Source organism: Mesoplodon densirostris, chromosome 13 (genome assembly GCF_025265405.1).
Source record: "Mesoplodon densirostris isolate mMesDen1 chromosome 13, mMesDen1 primary haplotype, whole genome shotgun sequence".
NCBI lineage: Eukaryota > Metazoa > Chordata > Mammalia > Artiodactyla > Ziphiidae > Mesoplodon > Mesoplodon densirostris.
In genome coordinates this window covers 53,611,271-53,637,840 of record NC_082673.1, presented here as the reverse complement: position 1 = coordinate 53,637,840, position 26,570 = coordinate 53,611,271, and positions in this window count along the sequence as shown.

Sequence of the window (26,570 nt, the reverse complement as noted above, 5' to 3'; positions counted from 1 at the left end):
CTGAGATAGTCCCGGTTTACTCTTATTGACTGGGTATAAATGTTTAATTTGCTCTCAAAACCTTCCCATTATTTGGATGATAAATTATATGTCATCCTAATGAACCATTTATTTTTATTTATTTATTTATTTATTACATGAATGAATCAACAGTTTAAATTTTATTTATTTATTTTTGGCTGTGTTGGGTCTTCGTTTCTGCGTGAGGGCTTTCTCTAGTTGCGGCGAGCAGGGGCCACTCTTCATTGCGGTGCACAGGCCTCTCACTATTGTGGCCTCTCTTGTTGCGGAGCACGGGCTCCAGACGCGCAGGTTCAGTAGTTGTGGCTCACAGGCCCAGATGCTCCGTGGCATGTGGGATCCTCCCAGACCAGGGCTCGAACCCGTGTCCCCTGCATTGGCAGGCAGACTCTCAACCACTGCGCCACCAGGGAAACCCGCATTTATTTTAAGTAAATAAATTCCACTCATTTTAATTAAATGGTGTTTTGACGCAATGGAACGTATTGAAGAGCATTAAATGAAATAGCTCTCCTCAGGTAGGTTTATTCCTAGGTATTTTATTATTTTTGTTGAAATGGTAAATGGGAGTGTTTCCTTAATTTCTCTTTCAGATTTTTCGTTGTTAGTGTATAGGAATGCAAGAGATTTCTGTGCATTAATTTTGCATCCTGCTACTTTAGCAAATTCATTGATATGCTCTAGTAGTTTTCTGGTAGCAACTTTAGGATTCTCTATGTATAGTATCATGTCACCTGCAAACAGTGACAGTTTTCTTCTTTTCTGATTTGGATTCCTTTTATTTCTTTTTCTTCTCTGATTGCCATGGCTAAAACTTCCAAAACTATGTTGAATAACAGTGGTGAGAGTGGGCACCCTTGTCTTGTTCCTGATCTTAGAGGAAATGGTTTCAGTTATTCACCATTGAGAATGATGTTGGCTGTGGGTTTGTCATATATGGCCTTTATTACAGTGCTCTGTGACCACCTAGAGGGGTGGGATAGGGAGGGTGGGAGGGAGGCTCAAGAGGGAAGGGATATGGGGATATATGTATACATATAGATGATTCACTTTGTTATACAGCAGAAACTAACACAACATGGTAATTATACTCCAATAAAGATGTAAAAAAATAATAAAATAAAATTAATAACAGATGTAGTCAAACTAATATACATTTTATCTTGGAATCAATATGTATACGCATTGCTTATGTCTAATTATCTTCCTCACCTAAATATATCTGTGTATGTGTGTGTGTTTTGTGTGTGTACATACATATCCCCATACATGTTGTACATTTATCTCAAAGCTGTTTTATATTCTCCTATCTCATTACTGACTAAGGTCCTTTACCATAATACTTTGATTTACTTCTAGTAATGTCTGTTTGCCACAAGGCATTTAAGAATGTGAAACCTGAAAAGGAGATTAATTTGAAGTCGTGAAATGCAGGCTAATAAAATGTACATGAAATTGCCTTGAAAACAATAGTGGAAAGATTTTCTATAGATGAGTACATACATGGGAAAAAAAACCAAAAGAAATAGCTCAATGTAAGTCATTACAGTATTTGCCAAGGGTGTGTCCATTATGTTGTTCTTCTCTTTGAGAACTCATGAGAGGCATTTCTCTCTGGACTCATTGACAGTGTAGCTGTGTTTCTCCTGAGAATCTGGTGTAGTTTTGTCTCCTGGACTCAACTGTAGAACTGGTCCTGTTTCCCACTTTGCATTCAGACATTGCTAGATGCTTGGAGCCAACCATGATGTTCACTTTCAGTCCAATCATGGCCCTAGAGTTCTGGGAGATAATTAGGTCTAAAACTTAGACCTAATGTTTTATCTTCCCTTCAAACTGCAAATACTTGTTTTTCATTTTAAGGGTTTAAAAGTAGCAGAAATATCATGCCAACCACCCACCATTAAACAATGTTTTCCAAAAGATACATATTACTATAAGAATGCTATAGGTGTCAGCCAGCATACATTGTATTTGTCAGGTCACCCTTCAAACAGCCCATGTCTTACCATTGCTACATGTATGATGTACTCTCATAGTGCAGTCAAGAAAAAAAGAAAAAACCAATGGCTTATGCTATGATCAGGAGTTGATTGGGGAGTTTATTCCTGTAACTAGTATCTCCCTCCTGTTCCTTTATTTAGGTCAGTTTTATTGGTTCTGCAGCCACAGAAAGCTTTCACTCCAAATGGCATCTGGCAACTTAGTCTCTGGTCTGTGTAAGGATATGATATAATTCTTCCTCCAATATCTAGAAGGTAATAGAGGCAGCTATTGACAGAGCTTCAAGTAGCAGGGCAAGCCTATAATTGACTAATGTCATTTTCAACATTAGTTGGCAGAATGTAGGGACTTAAAACAGAAAAGAGAGGGTTTAGGCAACAACATGCTCAGATTTTGTTTTCCTCCCTGATACCTTTGGACTAAGCATCATCATTTCCTCAGCTATAAAGACATATTTTTAAAAAGACATGGCCGTACTATCTTTGCAACTTTTCTGTAAATCCAAAACGATTCTAAAGTAAAAAGTTTATTTAAAAAAAAGCACAGTTGCCAACTACAAATTGGGAGTTACCATCTACCTCTACAAGGATTAAATCATGAGCTGCTGCAGCTGCTGACCTTCATCACCCCCTGAAAAAAGTTCAGGGTGGAGATCAGGAATGAGGCCCTCTATGCCCGGGGAAAACTGGCAGAACCGCTTTTCAGAGAGTTAGATATTTTCAGATTTTATGAGCCCAATTCTTGCATCTTCTCTTATCTAGAAAAGCACTAAAATCCTTTGTGGTGACGTCTGCTCCTCGTGACTAGCAGTAACCTTCTGCAAAAAATATGTGCTTGGGGGCTTCCCTGGTGACGCAGTGGTTGAGAGTCCACCTGCCGATGCAGGGGACACGGGTTCGTGCCCCAGTCTGGGAAGATCCCACATGCCGCAGAGCGGCTGGCCCCGAGAGCCATGGCCACTGAGCCTGTGCATCCAGAGCCTGTGCTCTGCAACGGGAGAGACCACAGCAGTGAGAGGCCTGCGTACCAAAAAAAAAAAAAAAAAAAAAAAAGTGCTTGGTTGCATGTACTCCCCCTTCACCAAAATCACATATATACTGACCTTCCCCCCTACCTCTTTGGAGCAGTTTCTCAGAGCTATCTGAAATGCTGCCTCTGGGCTATCATCCTCATTTTTCCCCAAATAAAACTTAACTCACAACTCTAATGTCAACACAGTGTATTTTTTTAAAAATTATAAACACTCTTTGTGCTAGCTATAATGCTGCTAAACAAATATTTGCAGTTCTTCAAACTCCAGGCACATGGTAGGATTGCACTTTCTGGACCCCTGAAGTTACGAGAGCCATGTGACCACCTCTTGTCGATGAATTGGGGCCAGAAGTATTTCCTGGCATTGTAGTCAGGTGCTGTTATAAGACACTGCTTTCTCTCTGGCACAGTGATTGAGACTGTTCTAGCTAGAGGATGTTCCACCACCCTGGGTCTTGAGCAATGATGACAAAGGAGCACAGCAAAATCCCAGCTGGCCATCGATGGACATGAGTGTGATATGAACCTTTATCTTTCAAGCCACTGAAATTTGAGGGCTGCTTTTTCTCACAGCATAATTGAGCATATACTGATGCAACATGCCAGGACTTTAGATAGAATGGTGGAATCCAAGTTTATTTGACTGTACTCTGTGTGTGTGTGTGTGTGTGTGTGTGTGTGTGTGTGTGTGTGAAGTTTATTAAATGGGTCCTTCAACACTATTTAGTATAATTATGTTCTTGTTTGTCCAGCAGAGCTCAGGTTAACATCTATTGCCCTGGAGTATCACAAAGTTGCCTTTCGTTGTCAGAAGTGTCTCAGTTTACACAACAAATTGTACAGTCATAACAGAGCAACTGCATGTTTCTAGCAAATGTATTAGACTTCATAGTATGCATTTTGCACACAAACCTCAATAAAAGCCTCCATTTAATTTTCCTAACTTTATTTTTAATTTCCTTTATTTTTCCAATTTATTTAAAATATTCTCCATTTTGCTCTAATGTAGTATTTTTAATTTTCCATTGGGAAACAAGCTGATATAGTAATGTGTGTAAACAATTTATTTTAATTACTTAGTTTTAAATTAATTTATTTAAAATAATTTTTATTTTTAAACGTGTTTGAAGAATTGTAAATGGCTTTCCTTCTTTTAATACTGTTACATGTCCTTCATCTAATATCATTTCCCTTCACATTCCAGTAAAGCAGCCCATTCTGGTGACTGATTAGCCCTGAGATTAACTACATAATGTGCTATGACAGTTGCATCAGTCAGGACTTTTACCTGCAAGCAACGGAGGTAGATTCTGGCTGAGTTAAGAAGAAAAAGGAATTAAGAAGATATCAGGAAACTCCCAGAATCATTGGAAAATCTTGAAGCTAAGCAGCCATGGAAAATCCCCCCAAATCTAGAACCTTATTCAGTGAGGAAACAGCTTTAGCTGATTGGCCCTGCAGCCATGAAGAGAAGGTTCTTATTCTTTACTTCCTGAGTTACGAGTTCCTGAATCAAATTCTGATGTAGATATCCCTGACTGATCTTCTGGGTGCTGGTGTTCTACTGCAAAGAAGGCTGGAAAAGCAAAAATCTGGCATTTTCAGCAACTACAGTAAAAGACAGTCTTTGTTCTGTACAAAGATATGTAGTATGGGGAATTAAGTAAATATTCCCTTGGCCTTTTGTTAAGGGTTTAGATGCTGAAACAGAATAATTGGAGAACCAAAATAAATGGCAAATGTCTGTTTTAGGCAATGAAATTCAATACAGAATTACAAGTGGTCGTTATAGTGTACACACATGTGGCTTTGATCTACTGTTTGGCCAAATATCCACAGTCCTATTTATTCCCATGCACTGAGACCACAGCCACTATTTGAAAAGCCAGATGCATTCATCCACTTTACACCAATTAGAATGTTCTTTCTTCAGTAATGACTGCATAGAAAAAAACTAAAAGGAAGGCAAATATCCTTCTCTCTTACTACAAAAAGTCTTCAATAACATCTTCATCCACATATTTAGGTGAAGTAACAGCAATTCTTAAGAGAAGAGCTTGCCCCAGAGTTAGGAACAAGCCTACTTGTCCACTGTGAATCCATTTACCCAAGGTCCTAGCTAAATAAACTACCAACATTAAATAAAATGTTACTCTTCAAACTGAAGTTAGAAAACCAGCTCTGCTACCCAGTCACAACATGTCTTTAGATATCCACTGGTGTCATTTTTACCACCCATGAAATGAGGCATTTGAGAGCAATAAGATCCCCAAAGTGCTTCCAGATTTCAAATTCTATGCTTCAGTAAATATAAGACAAATAGGCAGGATTGTGGCCAGGTATAGTCTCTGGACCTAAACATGATATTAATATATGGCAGATACTTACTGAAGGTTGGTTGAATGAATGAATAAATTATGAATGGACAAATTAAGTTAATGAATTATGAATGAACAAATATTTCTTTAATTCTTTGTTGAATGAAACATAACCAGATCAAGGACTACCACTCAGTTGAACTCCCTCTGATTATGTTTCCTCTTTTCAACTGATCCATAAGTTTCCTCCTTTTTCTTTTTCTTTTTCTTTTTCTTTTTCTTTTTTTTTTTTTCTTGCAGTACACGGGCCTCTCACTGTTGCGGCCTCTCCCGTTGTGGAGCACAGGCTCCGGACGCGCAGGCTCAGCGGCCATGGCGCACGGTCCTAGCCGCTCCGCCGCATGCAGGATATTACCGTACCGGGGCACGAACCCGTGTCCCCTGCATCGGCAGGTGGACTCTCAACCACTGCGCCACCAGGGAAACCCAGTTTTCTCCTTTTTCTAAACCAACACTATCACTAAGAACTGCTCAGCTAAAATGCTCTAACTGCACCTTTATTTCTATTTACTTTTTTAAAGTTTATTTGAGTTATATTTTATACACTACACTATTTACCCACTTAAAGTGTACAGTTCAATGTTTTTTAGTATATCCACATTAGCTGTAAAACCATTACCACAATCTAATTTTAGAACTTCTTAAAATTCTTCCTCCAAAACCCTGATACGCATTAGCAGTCACTCTCCATCCACCTCCTACCCCCAGCCGTGGGCCAACACTAATCTACTTTTGGTCCCAATAAATTTGTCTCTTCTGGACATTTCATATAAATGGAATAATAAAATATGTGCTCTTTATAACTGGCTTCTTTCGGTTAGCATAATATTTTCAAGGTTTGTCCTCGTTGTAGCACTAGTCAATGAATCATTCCTTTCTTTGGCCAAATGACATTTACTTGTATGAGTATATCATATTTTATTTATTCATTCATCAGGTGATGAGTATTTGAGTTGTTTCCACTTTTTTGCTATTATGAATAATGCCACTATGAATATTTAGGTAATAGCTTGTTTTGTTTTTTATGAATGGATATTTTCATTTCTCTTGAGGATATACCTAGAGATGGAATTACTGGGTCTTACGGCAACTCTATGTTCAACCTTTTGCAGAACTATGAGACTATTTTCCAAAGTGGCTGCACCATTCTACATTCCCAGCAGCAATTTATGAGGGTTCTGATTTCTCCATCCCCTCACCAACACTTGTTATTATGTCTTTTGATCATAGGCTTCCTAGTGGATGTGAAGTTACATCTCATTGTGGTTTTTTTTTAATAGTTCATTATTTTTTTTATTAGTTTCTGCTTTATAACAAAGTGAATCAGTCATACATATACATCTGTTCCCATATCCCTTCCCTCTTGCATCTCCCTCCCTCCCACCCTCCCTATCCCACCCCTCCAGGCGGTCACAAAGCACCGAGCTGATCTCCCTGTGCTATGCAGCTGCTTCCCACTATCTATCTACCTTACGTTTGGTAGTGTATATATGTCCATGCCTCTCTCTCACTTTGTCACAGCTTACCCTTCCCCCTCCCCATATCTTCAAGTCCATTGTGGTTTTGATTTACATTTCTTTGATAACCAATGATGTTGAGAATCTTTTCATATGTGTATTGCTCATTTGTATATCTTCCTTGGAGAAATGTCTATTAAGATCCTTTCATCATTTTTAATTGGGTTGTCTTTTTATTGTTGAGTTGTGCAAGCTCTTTATATATTCTGTGTACAGGTCACTTAGCCGATATATGATTTGAAAATATTTTCTCTCATTCTGTGGGTTGTTTTTTGCACTTCTGTATGGTGTCATCTGAAGCACATTTTTTTTTTAATTTTGATGAATATCAGTTAATCTATTTTTTCTTTTGTCAATTATACTATTTCTTCTTTAGTCAGTTCCAGAAAATTATGGGTTTCTAGGAATTTAATTTTTGGCATAGAGTTGCTCAAAATTCTCTTTATTTGTGCAAGATCAGTGGTGATGTCCTTCTTCCATTCTTGATTTTTTTGATTTGATTCTCTCTTTCTGGTATCATTGATTTTCTCTATTGTTTTTGAATAGATCATGCCACTCCCTTGTGGCCTGCAAAGTTTCTGTTAAAAGTCAGCTGATAGTCTTATAGGAGTTCCCTTGTATGTATCTAGTTGCTTTTCTCTTGCTGCTTTTAAGATTCTATCTTTATCTAACTTTTGCCATTTTAATTATAATCTGTCTTGGTGTGGACCTCTTTTGGGGTTCATTGTGTCCAAATAGAGGAAGACTCTCTGTGTTTCCTGGACCTGGTTATCTGTTTCCTTTCCCAGGTCAGGGAAGTCTTCATTTATTATTTCTTCAAATAAGTTCTCTTCCTTTTCTCTCTCTCTCTTCTCCTTTTGGGATTCCTATAATGGGAATGTTAGTATGCTTGATGTTGTCTCAGAGATCTCTTAAAGTATCCTTTTTTTTAAAATTCTTTTTCCTTTTTCCTCTTCAGCTTGGGTGATCTCCACTACTCTGTCTCCCAATTCAGTCATCCATTCCTCTGTATCAGCTAATCTACTGTTAATTTCTTCTAGTGTAGCTTTATTTCAGTTATTGTATTCTTCAGCTGTTTGATTCTTCTTTATATTCTCTAATCTCTGTTAAACTTCTCACTGTGTTTATCCATTCTTCCCCCAAGTTCATTGAGCATCTTTATGATCATTAACTTGAACTCTTTATCAGGTAAATTGCTTATCTCCATTTTGCTTAGTTCTTTTTCTGGGATTTTGTCTTGTTCCTTCTTTTGCAGCATGTTTCTCTATGTCATCATTGTGCTTAAGTCTCTGTTTATTTTTATATATTAGTTAGGTCAGTTGTATTTCCTGATCTCAGAGAAGTGGCTTTATGTAGGAGACATCCTATGGGGTCCAACAGTACATTTCTCTTGGTCACCAAAGTTGTATGTTCTAGAGCTGGCCCCTACATAAACTGTGTGGGCCCTTCTGTTATGGTAAGGCCAATTACTGTGGGTGTGCTCGTGGGCAGGGCTTGGTCCCAGCATGGCTTGCTGCATAGCCCTGCACATCCTGGGGCTTGTGCTGAGCTGCCAGTGGGCAGAGCTGGCCCCAGCCCATTAGCTGCCTGTCTGTGTCTCATGCAGTGGCTGCTGGCCCACTGGTGAACAGGGTCAGGTTTGAGGGATCTTTTAAATTTTTTCTTTCCTTGATTCTCTCTGGTGAGCTTCTAACTGGCTTACAGTTTAGCTTGATGCTTTCATGAAGCTACCAAATTTCTTTTAATTGGTTACCACTACAACCTCCATTGTTTATAAGAATATACTTAGTCATGAATTTCACCATGCTCTGTGTTAAATAGAGTCAGTTACTTTGGGGAGAACTCATAGCTTTCTGCTCTATGGCCTGCCCTCTCCCTGGCACAACCTCTGCACCACTGTTCCAGATTGGGTGTGGGGGAACAGTGACCCACTTCTTTAAAATGACACCACTGCCTCATGAGCAGTATCCTGGCCTAGAGAAGCAGCCTCTAGTCTTCTCAGCATGCCTCTTCTAATGTGTGACCTCCACCCTATAAGCAAGATTGGACAAGGTTCGTCAGGGCCCCAGGATTCTTTGCCTGCCATGCCTAGGGTAATTTCTACCTTATGGGTAAGGGATGGGTAGAGGAGGAGAGATTCAAAACCCTCAGTCACTCTTTCTGGGAACAAAGGCTCTGTAAAATAGATTCAGGAAGCGGACTGTATCCTTTGAGGCATGAAATGAGAGACTGCACAGTGTGGGAGGTGCAGGGTGATAGCACAGCCCTCAACTGGGAGCTAAGGGGGAGAGGGAGACCTGTGCTCTTGGCTGTACCCATCTGGAGTAGAGCTTCCATCATGATGAGCTGGGAGCAGGGAAGAAGGACGTGGGTTGTGGCTCAAGTGCCACAAACTCTTGCTATTCTTATTGAGGTATAGTTTCTTGAATAAATGTTTATTTATTCATTAAATATAAATGTAGTTCTTTCAAATACATTTCTAATTGTGTGTCCTTAAGTCAGTTTCCAAACAGATTAACTTTTTTTCGTGACTTTTTCCAGTTATGATTGTTTCATTGGGCAGAGAAAGTTTACAAAGCTCATTACTTCACCATTCCAGAAATCATCTCTCATTTAGCTTAAATAGTTGTTTAAACTTCAAGAAGTTTTGATTAGCATGTCATACAGTTTATATTCTAAAAACTTCCTGAAGTTAAAGTATGCTGCCTCCCTTGACATCTTCTTTACTCTCATGCTTTTCATTCTATCAAATAATCAAGTTGGAAGAACCAGAAAAATCAATGAAGATTTTGAAAAGAAAGCCTAAATATATCAACAAGTAATGACGATGAATGGAATAAAAGTGATTCCTGGGGCATAATGTGTCTGTACATGCCAATTTTGTGCCCATGTAGTTTCCCATTCACATATCTCAATTCAGGAATAACTGGGGTGGGGACAGGCAACCAGTCCATATTACTGTAAGTGGTCAACTTGAGGAATAATTTTCATTCATTTGAAAGGATCTGTAAATTAGTGTCACTCTGTAGACTCTCAAGATGCACACTCAGATCTCATGACAGTATTTGTTCAGTCTGTTTCTGTCAAGCCCATATAAACCATTTTTCCACTTTCATTTAGTTTAGTGCTTTGGTGATAAAGGGTTTTGAGGCCAAAATATTAGTTATTCTGATTTAAAAGCAGCTGAGAACACATAAATGGCTAAATTTTCTTTCGAGTCTTAGAACTGGTAAATGTTTTAGCTTTGGAAACCTTCAAATTTAATGTGGTCTAAATCACTGCTATACAAAACATGGTCTGCAGACCAGCCCTGGCCCATGAACTGTTTGTTATAGATCTGTAAAAAGCATAAAAATTGAGAATAAATGTTTATAAACATTTATACCAACTTGACAATGTAGCTTTATTTGAATCTAGTAATAGCAAATTTGGGATTAATGTTTGTATGTCTTTGTGTTTTTGTTTCATTTTTATACTTATTCATTTTCATCATACTTTGTAAAAGAATCAGTCCATGATAGATTGAAAATAAACAAAACAGTGCTTCGTGGCAAGTAGCTTGAGATGTTTGAGCACAAGTCTATGCCCTCTCCTATCTTCTCACCAATTCTCCTATGAAGAATGATGATGCATCATAAATGTAAATGTTCCCATTTACATTTTCCATAAAATATAATCTTATGCTCTGTATCAGGTTTCTATTTTGTATAGCAAATTGCCACAAGCTTAGCAGTTTAAAACAATGTCCATTTATCACTCACAGTTCTTTAGGTCAAAAGGCTGACACACGTGGCTGTGTTCTTTACTTAGGGTATCCCATGGCCAAAATCAAGGTGTTGGCTAGACTGAATTCTTGGCTGGAGACTAAAGGGAAAATAAACTCCTAAGCTCATTCTTGTTGTTAGCAGAATTTAGCTCTTTGCAATGGCAGGACTAAGGTCCCTGTTTCCTTACTGGCTATCAGCCAGAGCCTGCTTTCAGCTCCGAGACTCTGCCCATAATTTTTTGTCACTTGGCCTCTTTCATCTTTAAGCTAGTAACAATACATGGAATCCTTCTGCTTCAAATCTCTGACTTCCTCTTCTGTGACCTAAGCCATGTGGTTAGGCCAAGCCCACATGGATAATCTCCCTACATTAAGGGAAACTATGCCATGTAATATAACCTAATCACAGAGTAAAATCTCTCATGTTCACGTACCCAGGGATTATTTGGCCATGTCCATGGGAAGTTGGGGAGGAGAGAATATTTGAGGCCATCTTAGAATTCTGCCTACCACATGCCCTGCTGATTTTCATATCTGAATTTGGCAATTGTTTCCCTTGAATTCTGGCCAACAAAGACTCTTGACTATTAAATAACATTCTTTACATAAATCTACCCTTTGTTTGGAGGAGGTCTTTTTCTGTATAAAATAGGTTAAAATTGTTTCATTTCAATGACCGAAATGATATTCACTAAATAACTCCTATTTTTAAAAAAATAGCAACTGCACCTGTGTACTATATATCATAATGTTTAATTTCAATGTCTCAGATTTCACAGAGTGAATAAAATAAAATTACTTCTTTAAAAATTCATTTTTTGTAAACTTTATTCTTTTTAAAAAACATTTCCCATTAAGAGTTATTTTGAAGGAATGCCTGTGGTTTCTGCTAATTTATTATAGATCCATCCTTTTATAACATAAACCACGGACTGTGTGATAAAGCATACCAGTTAGAACTATAAACAGATATGTTATAGATAACTTAAGTAATGTTTTTCTCTCCTGTGAATACAATTTGTGTCACTTAAAAGCTGGAATCAAAGGAAGCTTATTTTTAGAGATATTTAAAGCTAGGAGATGTAGCAAGCAATAGCAACACTAGCTAATTAAATCAAATACCATCCCTGGTCTCTGTTACCATTTTAGGGTTCAAGATGAAACAAGATGGAAAAAGCGTAGGATCCCTTGATAAGTATAACTTGCAACAAGTTGGCAAACTGCCAAGAATTAAAAGCCAAAAATAGCAGTTTTGCTGTGTAATTTTTTTTTGCAATGACATTATAGCTCCACATCCCAGATTGCATTACTCATTTTGTAAAATAAAGAGAAAACTATATTTTTTTAAAAAAAAACTTATTTTAAAAAATTACCCCATCAAATTGACCAGTTAAAAAGAAAATATTCCATGGGCTGATGGCATTTGAGGTTCTATACAGGAAAAAAGAGAACCAAATATTCTTTGACACTGAGAATAATACAGCCCGATATAAAGTAATAATTGCAGTCGGTGCAACTTAACCTCTGCTTAGTACTATGGCTGTTTTTATTAACAGGAAAACATCTAAACCAGTACCTCGTTTCTGAATTGTAGTTTAATTTAATTAACGTTTTCATTGTTTTTCCATGTTGATGTTTCTATATTAAATTCATCTTAAGCAATGCAATCAAGAGACCAAGGACTATACTTCCCAGACATAAAAAGCCGACTTCAGAATATGGTAATTCTTAAAGATCAGGCTTCACCATGGAGAAAGAGAGATGTGTAAAGACAAAGTAAGATAGAGTCCATTTTTCATTGGATAAGTTCAGGTTCATGATCTTTGCCTGGTGCCTGGATCATGAAGCTTGATCCAAGAATCAAGTGATCAAGTCAGTTCTATGCTTACTGATTCTTTATTCTAATTATGTTTTGTCTTCCCATGCATCTGCAGGTGGGTAGTTCCCAGGAATTTGAATAAACATTTGACCACAGGATGAGCCAAGTACTGGCCAATAAACAAGAGTTATGAATGTACAAGTTCTGATAACCTCCTATTAACCTTTAAAAAGGGTACTGCACCCAATTTCAATATGTCTGGGGGGGCAGGGGTTTCCCCACTATCAACAAGCAATGCTCCAACACCAGCTGAGTCTCTCTCAATTCAACTCAATTCTGACACTATTTACCAGAAAATAGCATGAGATCCCACAGGTTAAGTAAGGGCTCAGTCCTACAAGATTGCCCCCTGCTTCAGATGTTATTCACAAGTCCAGGTTGTTACCTGTGCTTCTGCTTCACTGGCTACATATTGGAGGTTCCCATGACCCCTTCCTTGGACTTCAGACACAAGTCACAAGTCCAAGTTTTACCTGTATGGACCAGCTATAAATCAGAGGTTCCCACAACCCCCCTCTTTGGGTTTAATTAATTTGCTAGAGTGGCTCACAGAACTCAGGAAACCCATTTACTCACTAGATTACCAATTTATTACATAGGTTATTAAAGGATACAAATCAATAGTCAGATGAAGAGAAACATTGGGTGTGGTCCTGAGGGTGGAGTTTGGAACCTTGCACAGTGACACATGGAAGCATTCTGGTTCCCCAATCTGGAAGCTCTTCAAATCCCCTCCTTTTGGGTTTGTATGGGGGCTTCATTACATAGGCATAATTGATTTAATCATTGCCGATGGTGATTGATTCAACCTCCAGCCCCCTTCTCCCCACCCCAGAAGGGAAGGGGTGGGACTGTAAGTTCCAACCCTCTATTTGTGGTTGGCTGCCCTGGTGACCAGTCCCCTTCCTTAGATGCTCTCCAAAAGTCACTCCATTAACATAAACCCAGTTGTGGTGGAAAGGAAATTGTTATGGATAACCAGATACTCATTTCACCTCTATGGTTCTAAAGCAATTTCAGGAATGAAGACAAGAGACCAGTTATTATAATAAGAGATGTTCCCTTTGCTCTTATTGATCAGGAAATTCCAAGGGTTTGGGGAGCCATAAACCAGGAACTGTGGATGAAGACCAAATATATATGAGAAATACATTTTGGTCATCTGAACGACCAAATACATTTCTTATAAATCACAGTATTGCCACCCTGTTGGTGAAGAAGGTGTACCCCACCTTAAATGGTGTGAGATGGCTGAATACACAACAATCCTTGGCATTAGATAGATGAGATCAACAGCAGTTGATTAATCACATGTACTCACAGCCTGGGGGAGGACACTGCATGCCAGGTGGGGCCACGCAGGAGTTGCACTTGGTAATAGGCTAAAGAACCAGGGGCTGTGGGAGACAGGCTCTGTAGTATCAAGAGGGTGAGGTGCCCCCTGGTTCCCATGGTCTATTAGAATAATTTTCCCAACTAGCAGGAAAGCACAGCCTGTTAGGTTGAGGATCGAGTGGACTGCAACTGATATGGCTGATGGAAGAATGAGCTAGGTGAGGAGCCTTTTCCACTGGGTGGGGGGCATATCTGGTGAAAGCTGTAGAACTCACAGTGAGGGCTTTGGGGCCTTGTCCGTTTCAAATATTTCAGGACAGCCCTTGAAATATCGTCTTACAATACAGCTCAAGTGACCAAAGAGTTTGAACAAATCAAAACCCCAACCAGCCCTATCAGGACAAGGAGCACACCCTGGCCACTGCAAATTTTCTCTGAAAATGATAATAATAACAACAATAATAATTCCACAACCTTATCTTAAAGTTCTAGGAGGAAGAACATTCCTTAACCTCTTCCTGTCTAGCTGCTTTATCATCTCTTATGACAACTCTTGATTATGTCTCATTATGATATTTATTCACATATTTGTCTTCCTCACTTTTCCTGCATAAATAATCCCATTTTTTTGTCCATGGGCAAGACCAGGCTACTCCAGGAAGTGACTTGGTTCATGTTCAAACTGCTCCTTACTCACTTCCCTCAGCACAGAGACTGTCATTTCTGTGATGGGGTTTTTTCTGTTTTTTTCCCAGAAAAGTACTATTGAAGTTTTATTTACATGAAGTGATTCATTTCCACCCTTTTTGTCCCCCCTCCCCGGTAGCTTAGAAATTGCCAAAAAACCCAAAGTACCTCATGCTGATGCTGAATCATCTTTAGATGTCCTTGGAGTATGACTCTGAGTTCATGAATGTGCCTGTCACAGGAGAAACTGGCCCTCCACCTCAGCAGACCCTAAATGAAGCTGTCTTCTCTAAACTTGTCCATCACCACCATGGAAAGATGGAGAGTGTGGGCAAGAAATGGAGGGAGGGAAAATGAAAGGGAAAGCGAGAGAGTGGGGTCAGGGGGGGAAAAGGAGAGAGACAGAAAGACAGAGAGAGAATTTTGCAAGAATCAAGTGGATTCCAGAAGGCAGTGCCATTAATAACATGTGTCACCCTTGATGACATTAGGAGCCAAATTCTAGACTTCACAGCCAGGCACCAGGGGAACATTTTACTGGTACAGTCACTACATAAACTCCCATTTGGTCTTTTTTGGTACCCCCTACCCCGCAGGCATCCTGTAAATTTTCTTGACTTTATTTCATAAGATTTCTGAACTTGCACGTCCTCCCTGTACAGTAAGTGCCAGCAAGGCTGAGGTCACAGCAACACCCACTGCTGGAGTTTGGGGGAAGGTGATGGGAAGCAGCTGTTCTGTTCTTGGCTCCTGCAAATCACCTGCTGCCTTATAGAGGATAAAACCCACTCCGTAAGAATTCAGCTTCCTTGCTTTTGTGCTACCTTCATTCATTCATCCATTCATTTATGTATTCAAAAACTACTTACTGAGCACCAACTATAGGCCAGGTATTCCTACCACACTGTTTTATCTTGTCTGGATCTGCTAAGGGAAAGAGGAAGAGAGGAAAGATGGAAACACAGGTGCACTAATTCCATCCCACCCTCCTCCTTTGCCAATTCAAGTACTGGAGAAAATGGAACATAAATTTTAAAATAGCAGAAGGTTAAGGTTAAATAATTTTTAGAGTGAAGAGTTTTCTTCAGGGCACTATCTATTTAAGTCAACACTAGGTCAAATGGATTCTGGGTTGGAAAATTAACCTTAAATTACAGAAGTCAATTTGGTCATCTCACTTTGATCAGATAGTAGTACTTAGCCCTGTGAATCTTATCTTTTAATATATGCAAGCATTTGCTATGGTTTTTCTAAGAACTCTTTCTCCAAGATTGCTATTGATTTTCAAGGTACTGGATCAGATTCTAATTTCCAGCAAACGTATTATTTTTCAAATCTTACACAGGCTAACTATTGGATCCTAAAAGAGGCTGAGGGGAATTTTTTTCCTAAAATACTAAGAAATAAATAGGTACTAATTACAATCCCATATTAAGAAAAGATAACAGTGTCCCCATTGGTTTGAAAGAAAATTGAGGGTTGTTTTCTTCTTCTGAGCAGTATGTTAATGAATGTCCACTTCCATGGTTGATATAATCCATAGCCTGTTGAAAATCCTCATTTTCACACCCTAACCTCAGAAATAAACATTACAATTAGCAAACTCCTGAGTCTTTTGAGAAAAAGTGGTCAGTAGGAGAGCCTGGGAAGTATATGATGAGTCTAATAGTAGGAGATTTATTTTTTATAGTTTTTGTAAACTAAGTAAGAAAAGCCTTCTTGAAAACCAGTTAGATAGTTCATTGTTGATGTGATCATGTATGAAATACACTAAATATTTCAGATGACCCTGAGATCAATGAGAAAAGGCAAGGGTCTTAGCATCTCAAGCTTCAGTGGGGTGAGGTCATGAAGTTACAAGAATTTACTTTAAATAAAAACACACATTCACACACACGCAAAGCATTAGTCTTCTCAAACCTATAAAAAAATTGTGTGTGTGTGTGTGTATTTTCATAAACAGAGGGCATGAGCTCTTAAGTAAGAAGATTAAACCATTGTTCAAGCTGAGGAAAAAGGGAGAAGGATTATGTCTGTTGTTAGGATCAATGCCACAGTGAAGAAAACTGCAGAGAGTAGAAATCATCGCGATCATTTGAAGATGGTCTTTTTCTCTATTTGATAGCCTGAGAGAGGTTATAGAAATGAAGGCTGATTTCCCCAGCCTCCAAATAAGACCCCTGGTGGCCATTAGCTGTACATGAGCCTCGTGAGACCTTGAGCAGAGAACACAGCCAAGCTGCCTGGACTTCTGACCTGCAAAATTGTTAAATAATAAAAGAATTTTGTTTGAAGCTGTGAAATTTGAAGTAATTTGATACATGGCAGTTAGGTAAAGCAGGCAATCAAACACTGATTCTCTGCTTCCAAATGAAGTTCCAAATGGACCAAAAAGAGTCATGCCTCCAACCTGCCCTATCTCACTCCCAAAACTCCTGGTCACAGCTTTACGTCCTTTTTGCCCATTCCCTACTGGCCATGCCTGTCATATGGGATGCATGGCACTGTTTTTCAAGCTCCTTCCACCGTGCTGTTGCATCTCCATCCTGACATCGTATCCTTGGACCCACTTCATATGAAGCCTCTCCCGGAAAAACATTGGACTCCAGACCCTTGGAGCTCTGCTAACTCCCTCTCAGTTTGCCCCAACTGAGAAGGCAGACCCTTGTAAATTCTTACACAGTTCAACACAATCACAGTTTCTTCATTACAGAAAAATGCTTTCCTGGAGGAAAAAAATAGATGGATATAGAAAACATTTCAGAAGACAAACAGTCAGGTTTGGAACTGACAGGATGAAGAAAAAGAGTCAGTAGTGTGGAGCCTGGGAAGCATGAAGAATGGTAAGGTCACCATCAGACTTCAGAAACTTAGAGCTGGCCTTTTAGGATGAGATTGATTTTATCATGCTGAGTGTGAAGTGTTCGAGGGACATCCAACTGGCCATATACCCCTTGGAACTGTAAGATCCTTGTGGCCAAGGACCCTATCTTACCATGGTAGCTCCAGAGCCTTTCATAATGGTGAGTGCATTTTAAGTGCTCGCTCCTTGAGTGAATTAATAGAGACAGAAATTATTCACTTAACAATTATAAGTGCTCAATTGGAGTTTGAAGGGAAAGGTGTTAGAGGTAACCATGAAGAGTAGGAAAGCACCAGTCTTAAGCCACAAATTAACAAAAATCTTACAGGAAGCCTAGAAGAGATAAAAGTCAAACACAAGTTAACTATTAGATGGCATTACAGACTTATTAATTTGGGGGTGGGGGCGTGTGTGTGATTGTTGTTGTAGATTTTTAAAACATCTTCTGTTGGAGAGACATACTAAAATAATGGTGGGTGGAGTAATTTGGGGTGAAATGTCTTGGTTTTGATTTAAAATACCTCCAAAAATGTGTGAAGAAAGAGGGGGTTGAGAATAACGAAGCAGAAAATTGGATGGTTATTAAAGCTGGGTGATACATGCATGGGGATTCAATAGACAACTCTCTTTACTTGGTGCTTGAAAATTGCTGTGATGAAAGGAAAGAAAGAAAGAAAAAAAGAGAGAGAAAGAAGGGAGGGAAGGAGGAAGGAAGGCCACTCAGAAAACACATGAAGAGTTGCAACAGGTTGCCAACTGTTTTTCATTGACATTACACACTGAACCTTCTTAGTCCACTCTAAATCCAATTTGTCAGACTCTAGGGATTTACATCTGTTTCTAAGCCTTTAGAGTTTTCATTCTTCCATTCATCGAATGTTTACTACAGGGTGACCCTGGATGAGACCCTATGCTAGGATTGGGTTGATTGAGTAACAGATAACCACGTTGTGTGGGAAACCCACAAAGATGTTATTTTTGCCATAAAATATAATTACTCTGCAGTTCACCATGGGAACAGCCTTATTGAACAGCTGTAAAATACATGGGCACAATGCTCCTTCCTCCATTTTCCAATGTCCTGAAAACAAAACTTCACCATTATTACTCTATTGTGTCACTACTTAAAACCAAGGCCTCCAATCAACCTGACTCCATCAGAGGAAGGCAGGTTTGGAAGAAGAGACTACCTGCTCCACAGAGGGAGCTGCAAGGGGATGGGCAATGCCCACCCAGGCAGAAAAGATACCAGACAGCCCCAAGCATCCTCCTGACCTAGTCCTATAACAACCCCCACAGAGAAGTGAATCTCCTTAATGGAAAATAGATATGTTTCTTACTTACACCTATTACAGTTCTACTCTTAAACATTTCCTGCCCCCTAAATACTCTGCTCAGCTAAGGGGAGGTAAAGGAGTGGGGAATCCCTGATGTCTCCAAGTGCAGTCAGGATGAAGCACAGCAGACAAGATTACTTGGAAAATGCCTTCTTCTTCACTCATCCCTTCCTATTCAGGCAGTGCAAGAGAAAGAAAGGAGCTTGGGGTGGGAAAATGTGGTGAGTAGGCAAATAATACCTCGCTCTTTGTTTCTGATTAATTCTGTTTCTCTGGTGGCACAGGACTGTGACCCAAAAAGGATGAATTCTGCAGGCTTTATTAGATTTCAGTATCATAGTTGGAGGAGACATGCAGCATTTCGGACATGTACACAGACTCCTCTTTTAGGTCTAACAGAAGAAGAAAATGACATCACGCTAAGGACAGGAGTTCAGAAAAAAAAATGATCTAGAAAGTCTAATTTAGTAACCATCTGGCTCTAGCATCTTGAGAATAAATCACAGTGTTATGTTTCAAAAGGCTTCAGGGCTTTAGGCAAACCTAAGCCTCAAGATTGGATATTGGCTCTGCCACTTACTGGTGTGAAAAATTCTCTTAACTTCCTTGACCCTTAGCTTCCTAACTTTCAAGTCAGGTTAGTGGGCTAATAATGCAGTCCAGGGTGGTTGTGATGATTAAACGGGGTATGCATGTGCACAGGCAAGGTGTTATTCATGTGACTGAGTGATGTAGATATGAACTCCTCAGACCAAAGCTCAGGTGTGTGAAAATGCAAGTTTACCTTTTTCTATGGTTGAATTTAGACAATCTAATTAAATGTAGTCCGTTCCAGGTAAATCAGGTTGATTCAAAGTATTCTCAGTCAAAAGTGATGGATGTGGTCATATTTGACAGTATGAGTGTGAACCTTTTTCCTTTGAGTTGGGCAGGGGGTGGGAGATACTACAATAAATGGGAATGGGGACCATTCCCTCTGGATCAAACCCAAGCAGCTGGAGATGGGCACATGGTTGATGTTGGCCAACAGGCTAGCCTCACCCAGTACATCAAATCAACAGTGAACAGGAAGTGAGGGAAAGTAGAGAATTTATTCTGGCAGCAGCAGCAGCAATGGCATCCAAAGTCCTATTCTGGGAGTGGCAGAGGTTGAAAGCAGTGATGTCCTGTGTCCATTTCTGACAGGGGTGATGCAGTGGTGGTGTTATCCACATCTCACCAAAACTTCCTGTGCTGTGGTTTTGGCTGGAGGTAATTCACCCTTTTTCTTGAGCCCACTGTTTCTGAGAATTCTCTGGTATCCTTACCATAAGTTCCTTTAATGCTTATGTTAACCAGAGTTGTTTCTTTGTTTCTAACCATGGATTCTGACAATTCACTTAAGCATTTCTCCTGGCATCTCCCTGAGAGTGTGGTGGTGTGAGGTACCCAAGCTCCACAGGGATTTACATGGCAGCAGTTCATCCAGAGGGGTCTCCTGGATGTTGTTCATGATCAGTTCCACACAGGCATTTGCGGAGATGTATGTGGTTCTATCTAGTCTTTAGTCATCATCCCCTCTCCACAGCAGCCACACTTGAGATGTCCTTGTTCCTATCCGGCCCCTCGTCTTATGGTTCACACCACATCTACTATGGGCAACTCCATCCTGCAGGTCTTCCAGCCTCATTCTCAGATGCTGGACAATGTCAGTCCCATGGAAAGAATCTGCTGTCCCTGCACCGCATTAAGGGATAAGGAGGATCTGTGGTTTTGCCTCAAGTTAGTCTGCCTTGGTGCTTCTGTTTGTCTAATCCGTAGAGGCACAAGGAACTATGGGGTCTTGCTGCCTCCCAAGACCCTAACAAGAAGTGGAACGTAGAACTCCTCGATATTTGGATCCCCAGATCTGTCTGGGGCTTCTATGGCCGTCCCCTGGGATTTAGTCCAGCATAGGAGAAGGGCAGGTTGCAAGGATTGGTTCTTGAGGACATTCACCAGATCTTAGTGTTTTCCAACTCTCCCCCACCCCCAGATCTGAGGATTGTGTACTTCTCAGAGGGGGGGTGGGGGAAGAGGGTGTACCACATATTCATCCACTTTTATTCCATGTTTATTGTCTAGACCAGGACTTTGGCACATATATCACTATTTATTTAAAAAATGTATGCACATGGCTACTTTATAAATCATATTAAAATGTATGTAGCACAAAACAGTAGCTTTTATCTCACCTTTACCATCCCCCAAGTTATTACTTTTAAATACTTTAGCCATTTCTTTTACAATAAGATTATATTGCTATTTATTGATTTATCTATTACCTTTCTCTTATGAAATATGTATATTTAGTTCTATTACATTTCCCTCTTCTTCTGCTCACCCTTCCATTAAAAATGTTATGAAAACACATTAAAAGACAAAGATATAGCACTGAAAGGTAGGACAGTGATTTGACTGTCAAGCAGCTTAATGCCAGAATATGGAGGAAACAGCTCTATATTTACATAGGTGAACTAAGAATTACAGCTGATAAAATTTGATGTGAATATCAAAAATGATTATTAAAAGAGAATATAGATAAAACAAATATACTCATAAAATTATACAAACTTAAGAGGAGGCAAAGGAAGATGTAGGGTGGTGATAGGAGGAAAAAGATGTTAAAATATTCATTTTATACAGAAAATAATCAAAATACAGTACATGCATTTTCTACTTTGTTTAAAAGAAAAGATACTTTTGAATAACTTAAGGATAATCACATGCAGAATTAAATCAGGATTATTATTTCCTAAATGAATAGAGAAAAGAAAAAAAAGAAGAAATCCCAGAAAATAAGGAAGGGTAGTTGACATGACTGCATAAAGATAACATAAGAAAAGGCCCACTTTTACTTGTTTTTTTTTTAATGTTCTAGAGTTTCCCCCCCAGCTTTATTGTGGTATAATTAACAAATAAAAATTGTATCTATTTAGGTTATACAACATGATTTTTTAAGGTGTACAATGTGACAACATATGTATACTTAACATATATAACATATAACATATGTATACTTAACATATGTATACATTGTGAAATTATTACCACATGCAAGTTAATTAACACTTCCATCACCTCACAGGGTTACCATTTGTGTGTGTATGTGTTTGGTGAGAACACTTAAGATCTACTCTCTCAGCAAATTTCAAGTATATAATACAGTATAATTAACTATAGACCCATGATGTACATTAGCTCCATATAACTTATTCATCTTATAGCCAAAAGTTTGTACCCTTTGACTGACATTTCCCCATTTCCCTGGGCCCCAGCCCCTGGTAACTACCATTCTATTCTCTCTTCTATGAGTTTTATATTTTTAGATTTCACATATAAATGAGATCATACAGTATTTGTCTTTTGGTGTCTGGCTAATATCATTTAGCATAACACCTTCCAGGTTCATCCATGTTGCTCCAGATGGCAAATTTCCTTCTTTTTATGGCTAAATAATATTCCATTGTATGTATATGCCACATTTTCTTTATCCATTCATCTGTCCATAGACAGTTAGGCTGTTTACATATCTCAGCCCTTGTGAATAATGCTTCAGTGAACATGGGAGTGCAGATAACCTCTTCTAGATTCTGATTTCATTTCCTTTGGATGTATACCCAGAAGTAGGATTGCTAGATTGTATGGATTGTATGGAGGTTCTATTTTTAATTTTTTGAGGAACCTCCTTCCTGTTTTCCATAATGGCTGTACCAATTTACATTCCCACCAAGTGTACAAGGGTTCCCTTTCTTCACACCCTTGCCAATATTTGGTATCTCCTGTCTTTTTAATACTGGAAACAAACTTATTTTCAAATCCAAGCTCTGCATAGTCGAGCTGTGTGGTTTAGTCAAGTCTCTGAACATCTTTGTAACTCAGTCTTCTCATCTGTATAATGAAAATAAAATGCCCACTTCAATATGGTTATTGCAAGATTGAATGAGATCAAACATGCCTCTTATTGCATGGAGTCAGTAAAATTTCACATTCAAAGTAGCATAGTCCAGGCATCTCTTGAAGAACATAAAGGAAATTCAATTCAAAACTTAAAGTATGACTTCATAAAATACAGTTTTCTCATAGCCCATAGCTTCTTGAGAATCCCCATTCAAGTCCCCCATTAGTTTACACATCACCAAGCTCTCCTTGGTCCATATCAGCTCTTGTCCTCATAGTCCTTTCCACCCTTCCCCCTGAACCATCCAGTCTTGTCTCTCTCTACCCACTTTCCTGATGCTCTATTTAAAAATCAAGAAAATGACCACAGATTCAGATCTCTTCATACAGGAGAGAGGATGAGAGAAGTTGCAAAAACTCAGGCAGAGAAAAGAAGGAAGTGAAATTGGAATTATGCTTTAATAAATTTTATCCCCATAACATATGTAAAGTGCCTTACACATAATAAATACTTAAAACATAATTATTTCCTTTCTCAATGGCTCCCAACATTTCATAAATGCTTAGCCTTTGTTTTTGATATGTCTTCCATAAATAAAAATAATTATTTAATCCTTGAACACTAAATTTCTCAACACTCTCTCTCCAACTCTACGAAATTAGCAATATGAAAATGGGCAGTGCTTCACAGGAGAGGGACTGCTGTTTTAAAGCAAACTTATGATTCAGATAAAATTAAAAACCTATATTACAATATGAATAATCATCTCCTAAAGTCTCTAATCTATGCTTGATTTTTTTTTCATTGTATTTTCTTAAAGCAAGGCACACCTGCACCTCATACCATCCCCGAGGGGGCCTAGAGTGAAACTAGACTCTGCAAAAAAGACCCCCTTGGTGATTCCAACTTTTCTAAAAGTAAGAGTTTTTCTCCTGACATTTTAGAAGTGTTATTAAAACTCACTGGATTCTTGGGATTTGGAGAGGGAAGAAAAGAAACAACTGAAACCTTGATTTTCCTCCCCTGGATATCATGTTTGTTTTGACATGTGGGTGTGGTGTGCTTTTCTGGCAATGATTGCACAAATTCAACCCTGGGTGTCTACAGGACACAGCACAGCCATGTCTATGTTGCTTGGACAAGGAGTATTGCTTTTCTGTCTGCAGGTCATTCACCCACAGCTGCTGGGTTCAGGTGTCATAGCACCAAGTTTCTCTGCTCTTTCATTAAGATCTTAAGCTACATACTTATGTGTCTGATAACAAACAGGGAGAGGGACTGTCAAAAAGTTTAATGTGGTGGTAGATGGAGATGGGCTTTGGGGTCATGGATCTGTAGGAAATGTACAGGTTGCAAGTTTCTGACCCTTTGGACAAGACACCATTGTCTTTTTTATGACACGTTTCTAACTGCGTGTCAGGATGCCATCATTTCTGCCCCATCATCTCTTTTTCATTCTGCAGTTCTTTCTGCCTCCTATCTCAGTGGAAGGTCTTCTCAGATGTCTTTGAAAGTTTGAGGTTGCATCTCCCTCATATATCTTGGCACTTATGTAGAGAGTGATATGTTTTTTCTGCAGAATTTCTTCTGCTGAAATGAGTTCTAATATTTTATTTGCTTCAGTCATCATCTTTCCCTTCCTCCAGCCATGGATTATTCTGCTTCAGCCATACACAGTGGACTACTTGGGGTTCACACATTCATCATATTATTTCACACCTCCATACCTTTGCATGTGCTGCCCCCTCTCCTTAGAATTCCTTTTCCTTAGAGCCACAGACATAGAAAACAAACTTATGGTTGCTAAAGGGGGAAAGGGGGGGTGATGGATAAATTAGGAATTTGGGATTAACATATACACTCTACTGTATATAAAATAGATAACCAACAAGGGCCTACTATATGGCACGAGAAATATACTAAATATTTTGTAATAACCTATAAGAGAAAAGAATCTGAAAAAGTATATATAAAACTGAATATATATATATATATATATATATATATATATATATATATAACTGAGTCACTTTGCTGTACACCTGAAACTAATACAACATTGTAAATCAACTATACTTCAATTTAAAAACATTTTTTAAAGAATTACTTTTCTTCACTTCATTTAGCTATCACCAGTGCTTGTCTCTCAAAACTCAAGTCGTGTCACTTCTCCCCAGAAATCTTCCTTGACTCTCCCATTGTGCTCTCCTAGCAGCCTGTAAATACCACATAAAACCAATATTTCCTGAGCACTTATTAAGAGCTAAGCAATGGGTTAAGCACATAACCTCTATTAATTCATTTAATCCTCATGACAAATTTATGTTGAAAGAACTGTTAGTTAGAATCCTTTTACAGACAAGAGGAAGAGATGACGAAACATTAAGGAACATGCCCCAGGCCAAGCTGGTGGTGAGGTCCAAATTCAAGTGCAGGTCTGTCTGACTTCAAAGCCTGTCCTCTTTAGCAATAGATTATTTTACCTTTTCTAATAATTAAGGTATATTTGCTGATATACTTTAATTATGGGAATGCTTTCCTGGCTCTTCCATTAATCTGAAAGTTCCTTGGGGTCAGAGCTAAAATCTTACTGCAGCATATACTAGTAAACTGCCTGGCTTAACACAAAGAGCTGTTGAATAAGTAAGAGTGGAGGTCTCTGTTCTGTCACTTTCTGTGTTCAGTTTACATTAGAGTACGTCTTTTCTCAGTAAAACTGAAACTCAACTTCACCAGGTCAAACCATACCATATGCTAGTGAGGAAAAGCAGAAGGAATCCGAGGCAACTGCCATATTGGCAGCTCTGAGTAGAGTGAACAGGAAAAACAATGTGTAAGTGCCCATGGATGCCAAGCTCCAGGGATGAATTAGTTTGTGCAGCTGCGAGTCAGTGGCAGCCAGCCCACCAATTTCACACAGGAAGCAATCATCAATAGAGGAACACAGACAAAGGGCAGAAGAAAGATACCCTGTGAAACCAAAGACTGATTGAGAGAAATCCACGTAAGTCCAAATAAAGAACAAGATGATGTAGACAAGATTAAATGTAGTGTCTATTTCAGTAGTGACCTTACAGGACTGACTACAGGATGTGCCTGAGCATTTGCGGTAATCAAATCACCTATAGTTAGGACTTAGTAGTGACTCCCAGAGAAACAGAGATCCAGAATTTGCTTAGAGAATCGTACCAAGGAGAGAAAGGATCTGCACTCATGGAAATAACTATGTGGCAGTTTTCTAGGCAGTTTTGAATCCCAAGCTCACTTACTTAAAGAATGAATGAGAGTGTATAAAAGCAAATATGTGGCATAATTAAATGGATAAGGTGACGAATGAACAGTCCTACTGAAAGTAACAGACTAGGAATTTGAATGAGAAAAAATATGATTGTGGATGAGATCTGTGATGAGGAGAGGAGAGAGTTAAGTATTTTCCAGTAATTTTGAATGTAGCAATTTTAGGGGGTCATGTGTTATATGCATAGCTGGAGAAGTCATACAGGTATAAGAAACAGGGAAGAAGAGTTATGTAGTTAGGTAAGATTGAAAGGTGACTGAAGAATGGGTTTCAGATGAGACAAAAGGGAGAGTATAGATGAATGTGTATTTCAAGTTTTGAAATTAAGAAGAAAATATAAAATTATTGGGAGTAAACAACATGCAGCAAGAGAACAGTGAAGAAAATCAGGAAACGATTTCTTTTTGGATGTCAAAACCCTGGAGATAAAAATCCTGGCTTCAAAAGAAGGAATTTCAATAAAAGAAAATGGGGCAGGAGAGTTTTGGGGAAATGAATGAAAGGGGCAAAAATTAAAATGATAAAAATAAAACA